Here is a 12,343-nt window from a genome sequence, read left to right as displayed (position 1 = left end):
TAAAAAAGAGGAACAACAAAACGAGGATGCCGCTGCCCGGAGCCGAGCCCAGAATCAACAAAAGCATTTAACGCGGCCATCAGGCAGCTACAGTTGTTTTAGTGCCACTGCCACTGCGCCGAGTCCTGATCCCCTTCCCGTTCCCCTTCCCGTTCCCATTCCCGTTCCCAGTCTCTGTTCAGTGCACTTTATTCGTGCTGCGGCGCTTTCATAAATTTCAAACTGGATCTGTGTAGCGGGAGGAGTCGCAGGATGCGTGCATATGGCCGAAAAGTGCTGGATCACGAATCAGAGTTGGAGTTGGAGGAGTAGCTGTTTATTTATAAACGCCGAAATGCAGTTTTAAATACCACAACGAAAGGGGGAATTTTAGAGTGCTAGATAAAATTCCATTTCATTTTTCTAGCATACGCGAAAACAAAAAATAAAAATATGATTAAATTTAAAAAAAGCAGACCGCAGGCGAAAAGCAAATATGCCTTGTGTCCTGGGGCAAATGATTAATATGGCCACTATTTGCATACACATGATGTCTGAGAGAGAGCAAGGAAAACGGCAGAGAAATGAATTTTAAATACAATACACTCGTATACATGCATAAATCTGGCAGGAATTTAGGTGGGAAGGGGATTGAAAGTGGGATTGGGGGAGGCTCAATTTAAGAGCGACACTAGGATCGTCGGGTTAGGCCAACTCTTTACGATTTCATTATTTTCCTTTTTCGTACATAATTTGGCGAAGAATGTGATACGATCCAGTTGAACCCCAATCCAACTGAACCCCCCCATTCCCCTACTCCATCCAAGCTTGTCGTTGTCGCGCAATTTAGCATAGAAGTTGTTGTTATTGTTCTCGGGGCACAATTCGCAGGCAGGCAGGCAGCAGCCAGCATTACTGTCAATTTATATAAATTTTCAGCTGCCTAGTCTCGCTCTCAGTTACCCAACCCCAGCCCCAGCCCCAACCCCAACCCACCAGCCACTACCCCCCTGGTCCCTCTGCTTATCTGGATGAAACTGTCAAACGCAGGAGCCCGAGCTCTGTGTCTCGGGAACCCTTGCCAGCAGCAGGCGCGGCCATAACCTTTGCCCTGTCGACGCACGCTCTACGCAAATTCGAGCCTATTTCACAGACACACAGACACGGACACAGCTACGCACACCCACACACACATACACACACTCTCACTCATACTCAGAGGGTTGTGGGTTGTTGGTTTCGGTTCGACTTTGGCTTTGGTGCGAGAGAGTTCATAGTTGAGTAAATTTTTACCTCGTTCATGATGGGCGCATCATTGGCAAACCAGGCCATGCCCCTAGAGGATGTGTGTGTGTGTGTGTGTATGTGTGTGTGTGCGTGTGACTGGTTTTCCAACAAATTTGCGTAGCTTGTTGTTTTGTCGGCGTCTTCATTGCCATTGTTGTTGTCTCATATTTTTCAAGCGAAAAATTTTAATAAAGTAAATTCCTATTTTACGGCTTGAAGGGAAACCCATTTTCTGGCACATGCGATGGGTGTATTAGGCACTCACAGACATTCGAGAGCTGTCACCATAACACTGAAATTGAAGCATGACGAGGAGTTCACCCACACACACACACACTTAGTTCGTATGTCATATACGTGTGGCACACGAATTGCGGCCGGAAATAGTAGATGGGAGGGGGAAAAAAAAAACACAAGCAACAAGCGGAGACAACGCGACACAGCGAGATGGCAAAGTGCGAAAAGGATTTAAATGCTTTAGGCGTCGCCTTTTGACCGCGCCCCCAGTGCTCGAAGTAAAGCTTAAGGAAGAAGTTGAGGGGGAGGAAGGGAGGCTAACCTAAGCTACGACCTCTCGTCACAGTTCCCAAGTGCCCAAGTGCCATTGTCGAATTTCAGTGTCCTGTGTGTTGCTCTGCGTTGTTTTTCGTGTCGTGTCGTGTCGCGGACTTGATTGTTTTCAGAGCTGGAAGTGGAAACAACATTCAAGCACACACGCACGCACACATGTGTGTGTGCACTCAGAGCGAACATCCGCACACAAATCCCGGCCACAGTGCTCCAACAATGCGGCAGTGGGCAAAAAGGGTTTTATTTTACGAGCGGGACTATCAGTGTTATTGTTATGACTGAAATTTGATGGCCTCAACCGCTTCTGGCTGAAACTGGGAACGCAGAAGGATGGCAGCGAGCTGATGAGCTGCCTAACTGCTCAGCCGGAGAACTAGCCCAGTGACGTATGTGTGAAGAGGACGCACCCATTGCTTATACCCTTTATGACGCTGATGCTGACGCAGTCAAACGATGATGATTCCTGCTCCCGCCCAGCCAGTTATCTGTCATGGCCTCCGCTGATTAAGCAGCCCTTTCAGCCTTGCGCAGATTGCTTTAACGAGGGTCGTCCCGGCGCTTAGCGTAGGCCCAAGGATCGAGTGACACCTGAGAGTGGCCTTGGAGGGTGGAGCGACAGATTCCCTTCCCCGCTCCCTTTCTTGCCCAGCTGGCGTCCAATCTCTTCCACACACACACACATGGCAGCACTTAAGTTTTATTCGCTTTTGCTTTAAATGCTCACGTAGTATTTGTGCCCAACACCCGCATTTTGCCGTCAAGCACCAATTTGAGTCCTGCGAAATTTTGCTTCAGCGTCAGGACGCGCGTTAATTTGACGATTATGATTTTCACACTGCCAAATCGTGCGCGTTCTTTTTTTTTACGGCCTGCTTGCTGCTTCTACTGCTGCTGCTTCATCTTCATATTTAGTGACCGAGAATCGAGAATCGAGTTGCTGAAGATTTTTTGGCCAATGTGGGCGTGGCTGCCACGTAAGCTGCCAAAATAGGCTGGGCTGCAGCTTATTGTCGCAGTTGCCGGATGCTGATCCAGCTTCGTTTGGCATGTATGCGACGTCAATCGGGGCCGCAGTCTGAGCCACCGCGCCACCTTTGCTTTGCACACAGCCAACAGCCAACTCCCAGCTGCCAGTCTTGTCTTGTGGCACGCCCAAGGACCAAGACTATGGCTTGGGACCACGCCTCGCTGTCAGCGGCAACGTGCTTTGCATGCAACTCTGCTGCTCGACAAATTTCGTTATAAAATATTGTGTGTCCAATTGCGCCACATCCCCTTATGCGACGCCTTCTGTCTCCCATCTGCTGCTTTGTGCTTCTCCTCCTGCGACTGCAATATAACAATAGATGCGCGACCTTTTCGGCTAATGGTGCATGCAATTCTGCAACACAGCAGCACCTCCAGTACGCTTCAGACGCGTACGTGCAGCAGAAGCTGCACTTTATTGGCTGCTCCGCAAACTGTTTGACTCCTGTGCCCATTTGTTTTGGCTTCTGCCATCTGGAAACTATGTATAAACATTGCGGCACTGCAGAACCTCATCCCAAGGCAGACGCTGCTCTGCTCAGTTTATAGAATATCTTGGCACCTAATGAAATATAGTTGCCACATAAATGATTCACTAGATAGTTTAAGAACATCACAAAACTCTCGCATAATCTCTACAAATTCTTGTCATGTTAAACAAAAATCGTATCAACTTTGTTTAATAATAAAGCAAGTGGGGAAGCTACAGTCGAGTGTGATTGACTATGAGACACTCGCTTCCCATTTTCAATAAAAGCAAATTCTAGAAATATAACAAATTAATATAATATAATATACCGAAGTTTATATTTGGTATATTGAAATAGAACTACACTCAAAATATACACTTCTATCCTATGGGTAGCGAATATAATAAAAGAAAAGTTTGAGGCAAATTACATAGATGTTTCGAAATTTCAGTTTCAGCTGTTAAATTGTTTTTTTTTTATTTGTTTGTTTTGGTTGACAGCAATAATCTAACTAATTGTTACTCCTATATGAAGGCAGAAACGCATATTGACTCAAAGTCGTTTAACATTCACAATGAGGAAATTTATCAATTCCGGTGCATTGGACAAATATTATGTATTATTTGACAATAATAAAATAAAAATGTTAAACATTTTTGATGATATCAAAAATTAACAATCTGTTTAGTTACTTTTATTAGGAATACAAAATAGATTAAATTTATACCTATAATAGGAAAATGTATCAATACTTATCCATAGAACAAATATTGTTAACTTAGAATGTTTGACTGAGTTGTCAGAATTGTCGAAAAAATAAAAATACAATATTTTGAAATCCAACCGATTTGATTCACAAAATTAAAAAAAAACTTTAGACATTTATGTAACATGTATTGAATTAGTTGCCACACATTAAATAAGCCTTTTGGGCCCCTTGGTTTCTACAGGAGAAACAATTCGCTAACTATTGTGGCGAATTGAAAACTATCGCGAAATGCCCAAGAGGTACCGCAAGCTATAGTTTCATTCAGCTTGTGGCAGAAAGTGCCATAACTACCAGTGTATGAAGTTTAAGTAAAACAATGATTCACAATGGCAGCGCTGTTGCAATTGCAGTTGCAGTTTCAACAAAAGAAGCAGCCTAGGGCAGGCATATTACCCGCATTATTTCCATCAGCATTAGGAGAAATACCGCAAAAGGAGTCGTGCCATAATCACCGACAACATTATTAGCGGTGTAACTGAAGGACACAGCATAAGGAGACCGAGGTTTGCCGCAACTTGCCAAGCGCAACTTACCCTTGGTTTCCCGTTTTTTTTATTGGACTAGAAATGCTGCAAAGTGTGGCAGGCAACAAGGTAACTCACGCTTAAAATGCTGCAACAACAATTTTATTTATGAATTAACTACGAATATTTTGCGGTACGACGCATTTTACTCCTACCTCCTTCCATTTAGCCTTTTAAAATTCTTGAACATTGCTGGTAATGCCGAAAAGTTCAATAAGCGAAGCATAAAAATTGCAATTTTCATGGCGACAAATAATGCTTAATTAGCTCCTAATAAGATGTTTATTTGCATCACAACATTTTCAAATTACAAATTATTAATAATTTGCATAACAATTGTTATATGCATAATATTATATTTTTATACCCGTTACCTGTAGGGTAGAGGGGTTTTATAGCCTTGGTAGCGATCGGATAAAAATTGTAGGTTTTGGTTGACAAACTAGAATTTTGCGTACTTTGAATATATTAGTATGCCAATATATCAAATATAGCCTTTGGTATTTTTTCAATATGTTATATTAATCTATGTTATTATATATTAAGAATAATACTACAATGTCTTGTTTTTATTAAAAATCAATAGCGCTTATCTCACAGCATAGTTAACAGTGGAGCACTGCAAAAACTTCAACAAAAATTTTCAATTTGAAGTAAGATATAATTCTTACAAACTTATACTTTCCAGCTTTAAAAATATGCAATTCATAATTAAAACATTTTAAATCAGCCACCTTTCGTTCCATACAATGAAAATATTAAATGTTTAATTTTCAAAGCTAAAAATATCGCAGAGTTCGCATAATATTATGCGAATTACAAAAATATTACATTTTATGTAAAATATCTTAGTATATATGCTAAAATTAAAGCTGTACTAGTTTTCCATAAAAGAAAATTATACACATCGCTTAAAAACGTTCTTATTTATTAAAGTGAACATTTTCAAAGAACGGTTATTAAGAGAAATTATAATGTTTTATTCTGCGTAGTTTGTATTAAAAACAAAAGCCATTTGAAGCAAGCGTGGAATATTTTTCAATGGCGATTCAAAGTGGGATGTTGTCAGTGTTGCATTTGATTAAAGTGGTCATCGTGTTGAAGACCTTTTAGAGCACTCTCAGTTTATGAATAGTTTTTTGCCACCGCTCTGACAACGACCTGTCAAACAGCGAGTACACATAATCGCAATCGCACTCACAATCGCACTCGCACTCATATTCGTTTACTCACATACATATTCATGCACAGATGCCCCTCAATTAGCTGGTCGCATTAAAATAGGGGCAAGTCCCCTTTTTTCCTTTTGTTTGACTTTTGTACAATTGTGGGAAAAATTAGGCCATTGTTTTCGAGTGATTTGAAGATATGTTCCGCCAGGAAAATAATTTGGTTAGTACACGCAACAAGCGCCAAATACTGCCAACAAAAGTTCTGCTCTTAATGCATATGTTTTTTTTTTTAAGAGGAATTGCTGATCGCTGATACGCTGCGAAGGGAGTTGGACAAATGCCTAGCACTCGACGGCATTTAAATTAAATGCCAATGTATCTCCGCACACACAAAACACAGCGGTCTGCCGCCTAGAGGAGATATCGAAAGCTGTTTCAACGACAACCATCTGAAAGATTGCTCCCAGTATGCTTGATTTATTTATAACACATGCTACGCATCGCATACGCTTATGAAATTCACAAAATAAGGACACGAAAATCACGAAAGAAGATGGCACAAGAAAAAAAAACTGAAACTGAAAAAGGGAATCGGCAACAAGAACAAAAGCAGAAGCAACAACAACAAATACAAGACAGACGGAGAGACAGGATATAGAGGGACAAACGACATAAAAAGCGACATCATCCAATCAATTTATGCGCCAATGTCTCCAGTGGGTGGGCCTTTCCACAAAGACCTTCTGGGGTTCTTCCCGAGATTGAAAACTGGATAATTGGAAGTGGGTTGAGAGCCGAGTCGAGTTGAGAGTTCCCCTTCCCTCCACCCTCCTCCATCACTTTCTCCATCTCTCTCTCTTTCTCTTTTATGGGCCTTCGAAATATTATCTTTAAAAAATCATTTCTGTTAAATCGAAATTGAGGAGCGCAAATATCGCAGTGACTATCGAGTCTTTGCCTGATACATATTAGGGGCACACACACTACCACACACAAATTACCATAATTGCAAACTAGCCACATAGGTGTAGACTGTCACCCCTCTCTCACCCATTCCCCAGTCCCCCTGCTCAGCAATTTCTGCACAATAAACTCATCAGCTGAAAAAGGTTGCGTCCGCCTGGGCAAAAGAACTTGTCATCATTATCATCTTCATCTTCATTTTCATTCTCATCTTCATGTTTATCTCCATCTTCATTATTGTGTAGCGAAAGCCAAACTTCAATTTCAACTTAAATTCTCAATTCAGGCGAATGCAATAGGGCTTTTCAGTGCTCAGTTGTTGCTGTTGTTATTGTAACGCTTTCAAAGTTATTTGCTGTCCATTTCCAAACATTAAACCAGAGTGACTTGAATAAATTTCATATTTGAAAGCCTCACACACACACAAAGAGGGAGAAACAGGGATAGGAAGGGAGTCATGGGCAGCAAAGTGGAAGGCGGAAATATCCAAAGCAAAGTAAGCCAACATGGCTAATATCATGTGTGGCAGCCACTTTGCTGAGGTCAGCGGTGGAGAGGTGGAGCTGTGGAACGACGGTGCGGCAGTAGCAGCCAGCTCAGAGCCTGAGGTAGGCACAGAGTCTTCTATGTATGTGTGTGTGTGTGTGTCTCTCTCTCTCTTCGGACTGTGTGTGTGTGTGCTTGGGCATAAACCAAAAATTTCTATACGCTGATGCAGCAATTTCCGGCCGGAGTGAAAGTGGTGCGTGCGACAACAGTAGCTGACAGTGGGCGTGGCACCGCCGCCCCCTCACCAGCAGTCAGCAGTCAGGACGTCAGGCAGTCAGGCAGCCAGGCCACTCAAGAATTTGGTCCAAATAGCTGATATGGCTATTGCGAAACTGATGCCATTAACAGACGCAAATTTTATTCTCGAATATTCATACACTTGACAGTGGTTTCGCCTGTCGTCTCCACTCCGTCTCTCCTCAGCCCCTCTTTCTCCACCAGTCTCACTTTCGACTTACGACTGACCGCCAACGGCATTCCGTATTCCATTCTTTGTATTCGGTGTGTTCGGTATTCGGGCAACTCTTCAGATTGGCAGTATATTTTTTTGTTGCCAACTTGCCTCTTAAATATTTTGAAAATTGAAGCAGTGGCAACCTGTGCGACAGTTGCAACAGCAGCAACAGCAGCAGCAAAAGACTAGTTGCACTTGCCACAGCAGACAAGAAAAAAAAAATTGGGAAAATTATGAGTACAGATATGGGGCGTGTTAGCCAAAGTTGAGGTATGTGAACTTTCAGCTGGAATCGACTGCTAAAGAAAGAAAATAAAGGAATACAGCAAAAGGGAGAGATAGAAAGCAGTGAAAGAGTCGTTGAAAAACATTCCCTCTGGAAAAGTATGTGGGAAGTGGTCTTTGCTAGCCGATGATAAAATATGGATAGGTATCATCGTCGATTCATTCGCATAGAAATTCCCTTCATAGGCAATCAATTAGATAGACAAAGAGATACGGAGAAATTAATTGGCATTCTACCTTGAACTGCAAAATATTGATATGATACACGCAATATCAAATTCTAGCAACTCAAATTATCAGTATCAGTAAATTTATTAATGCTCATTAAAGATCTTATTCTTAGAAGAGTTCGAATTAATTTATAATATTGGTATTTGTTTATAATGCATCAATTTTATATTCAACAAGGAAATTTTATTGTGAGATTGAAATTTTAAGATTTAATATAATTTACATTTGGTTGTGTACTTTTATTTGACATAATTTTAACAATAATTTTTAAGCCAGAACTTTTAGTTTCTGATAGCTTAACTGAAATATGGTATCCAAGAAATAAAGACTCTGAATGAATAAAGGGTTCCTTCCAAATATTATAAAAATAGTTTCTAAGCTGATACCAAAAAAACATATCGTGAATAAATATGTTTTGCATTGAAAACTATTGAAAAACTCTCATTCATTTGTGTTTACTCTGCTCGACAGAGGACTTGAAACTTCTTATAATCACGTTGTCAGAACCCTTTGCATTTAATGTTACAAAAATGGCATGAATAAATTATGAATTATTAATAGTATCGTCGTTATCGCTGCGCTTGTTTGTCAATATAATGCAAAGCGTCTAAAATTTTTGCTGTTAATAATGCCACCTGCGGGCTGTCGCTGTCGCTGTTGCTTATAGTCGACAGCCAGCGGCAACTTGCGGCTTGGGGCATACAGCATACAGCTTGCACCATCGCCTCGCAGTTGTGGCTGAAAGCTGCCAAGTGTTTGTCAGCTTATTGTGTGCTTTAATTGCCGTTTGAGCTGCAAACGCGTGTACGACGTCTAAAGTACCAGTGCTTTCATTGTTTGCCCAAATTACTCGAGACGTATACACACAACCAGACACACTCCCACACACACACACACATACAGACACACAGCGAGATGACAAAGGAAGTCACCCCATCGGGTCAGCAAAATAATACTGCGTTTGCTGAATGCTGCTGGTCGGGCAAGGGTTAACAGGACTCAAGTTACCAGAATTGCGACTGGGATTGCTATTGGAATTGGTATTGAGTCTGAGTTTTGGGTTAGGGTTTGGGTTTGGGCTCGGATTTGGGTTTGGAATGAGGCAAAAATCTGTGCACACAAATAATGTTTGCGCAATCGAACGACAATGCGAGAAGCATGGCGGATGAAGATGCCGATGACGATGACGCTGGGAATGGATATGAGATTGTGGATGGGATTGGAGATGCCAGTTAGAGCGGGTGTTGTTGTCCAGCTGCCCAATGAAGCATGTCGAGTTGTGTGAAATTCAATGCGATGGGAGAAGAACTGTGGGCGGGCTGAGCAGAGCTGAGCTGTAGCTGTTGCTGTTGTTTCATGTTCCCAGCAATTGTTGCTGAGGAAAAACGAATTTTTCTTTCTCTGTCGCAATTAAAAGTGAAGCGAAGCGACGTTGGAAGCCACGCTAAGGTTATCCCAGTTCCAGTTCCCAGCAAATGCCGCGTCACTGATTTTCACACATGCCCCCAGCCCAGTTCAGTCCAGTCCAGTCCAGTCGAGTGATGGGGTCACCGGCAAGTCGGCGAGTCGACGAAGCGGAACCACACGTCAACTGGACAGCACACAGGACAAGGCAGAGGAGAGAAGGGGGCACGGTTAGGGAATAAACAGTGCTGAGAAGGACAGGTCGTGTAAAAGGTGTGCAACTGACTCGTCACAGACGAGACGAGACGAGTTGCGTCGAGTCGAGTCGTGTTTACTGAAGCGTGGCACAAAGCGTGGCACGCAACAAAGACGACGGAGTGAGGAGGCAGAATCGCTCAAAGTTCACACGATGCAGCGATAAGCTGTCCAGAAGATGCGGTTTCTCTAGATGAGCCACTGACAGCGACAGAGACAGACTTGGGCGCTGCAGCTGTCGTAAAGCAAGTTGCTAGTGCCAAGTGGCAGCAACAGGCAACTGGCAACCGGTAAGCGGCATGAGGCAAAGCGGCAGCTGCTAACCGGTTCAACACGCGTCACACAGCTTTTTTTTTGTGAGGTACAATCAAAAAATAAAAAGAAAAAACAAAGACAACAATTAGGGCTGCGATCATAAGCGATTCATGTTGCCGGCAGCTGCAGCAACTATAAAACGTAACTTCGACTTGCCACGCGCAACATGTAACTCGTGTAACTCACAAATCGCATGTTTGCCATGCTGATCAAATATTAATTTCCAATATGAACAACAACAACATAAACAACTCGACTCCATTTGCTCGAGCTTGCTCTCGTTTGTTGTTGTTGTAGTTATTATTGTTGTGCTGCAAACTTATCGAATCTGCATAAAATATGCAGAGACGCCCCTAACTCATACATCCACATAAACACACACACACACACACACACAAACACTCACGCATGAGAACACATGTTGCACAAGGCATTCGGAACTAGAGCTGGACACATTGCACGTGAGTCACGAAGCAACGCAAACTATCGAAATTCAAAGTTTCAAATAACCTGTAAACGAAATTTAATGATATATCAAAAAGAAATTGAAATGATAGAGTACTTCATTATCATTTAACAAAATGGTAAGCTTAACCCCAAAATGAATTTGTCTTCGCAATTTTTATTTAGAAGAAAATAAACTTGTTGAAATTAATATTTGTTTGAATGATAACATTTGTCAGCATTTTCTATTCTATTTAATTTTCTAAGAACTCGTCTTAAATTTTTATAGATGCCTATCACTTTTCTTAGTCCCAAACAAATTCATCACTTTCTAGTATTCTCAATACTTAAATTTGTACGTATTTAACTATATTTTGAAATGCAAACAAATGTGTTATTTCTAACCATAAAACAAATAAGAAAATTATAAACCAAAAATCGAAATGTTTTTGCAATTTATTGTCTGAGTTTAACACATAGACAAATGCATATATGGAAAATTGTGGTAAATGTTTTAATAATGAAAAATGATTTCTTTTTAGATTCAGTTCGACGCTTACTACTTTTTTACACCTGAACAAAACTACGTGTCGAAAGACAAATGAATTGAAAATGAAGCTTGTTTCAATAATGAAAATCGAATACAGTTATTTAGTGTCGCAATAAAATTTGCGACGAATCCCTTTTCTATTAAACGCTTACTAATATTTTACGTAAACAAATTGATTCATTCCAAATATACATATATTTTAAAAAATGCGTATGTACGCATTTAATGATGAATTTAGTAATTTCGTTTATTCAAAGTTGGCAATATGAGTATCTTAAAGAAATCTGTAATACAACAATATGAGTATCTTAAAGAAATCTGTAATACAACTTTCTTCTAAAAAAAAAACAAATGCTTGCTTTTGATAATGTAAAAGTTTTTGAGGGCAATTTAAATTTATTGGGATGTTAAAAATCGGTCACGGGACCGTCGCTATGCGAAGGGCAATGACAGAAACGAGAGAGTCGAAGATTCATACATACATAAATAACATTTTAAAATTCATTCAACTTGCGATGATTTCGATTTTAATGCTTAAATAAAATTGAAAAGGACCTCGATGCCGAATTTGAATCATGGCCATGAACATGGAAGGTAAGGAAATGGCTGTGGAATGAGGAAGTGGGCGATTCTGTGGGTGGTGCGTGTGGTTTTGCTTCTTATATCGATAACAGAAGCAGCAGCAGCAGAAGCAGAAGCAGACGCAGATTGAGGCCGAGCAGCATCTTTGTATCTGTTGGCACATACAAAGGAAATCGACTCCCTTTGAGGCAGAATGATGCAATTATTCACACTTGATTAAATACTCAAGAAAAGTGAAAGTGTGTGGAAACAAGTGCTGCTCTCACTGACACACACACACACACAGACACAGACACCTATACATATCAGATTTTGGGGCCAAAATTGAAAAGAGCTCGACGCACTTTTCGCATTGAGCTGTTTAAAAATTCATAAATTTAAATTAGCAGAAGGCAGCCGACGGAATGCACAGCGAATGAAGCCATCGATCTAGTGGCCTCCAACTTGAACAACGAGAATGATTCTTACTCCTCCACCTCCTCCTCCTCCGCCAGCTTCGATACTGAGTCGCTGC

At 41.2% G+C, this 12,343-nt stretch overlaps 1 protein-coding gene across 5 annotated transcripts in view; it reads right to left on the bottom strand.

The window, feature by feature from the left end:
- Nucleotides 1–12,343, bottom strand: part of LOC132790650 (nephrin) — an 80,048-nt gene that overhangs the window by 61,788 nt on the left and 5,917 nt on the right. The gene's annotated exons all lie outside the window — the stretch shown is intronic.

This window comes from Drosophila nasuta, chromosome 3 (genome assembly GCF_023558535.2).
Source record: "Drosophila nasuta strain 15112-1781.00 chromosome 3, ASM2355853v1, whole genome shotgun sequence".
Classification (NCBI taxonomy): Eukaryota; Metazoa; Arthropoda; class Insecta; order Diptera; family Drosophilidae; genus Drosophila; species Drosophila nasuta.
This window is presented reverse-complemented; position numbering and strand designations above follow the sequence as displayed.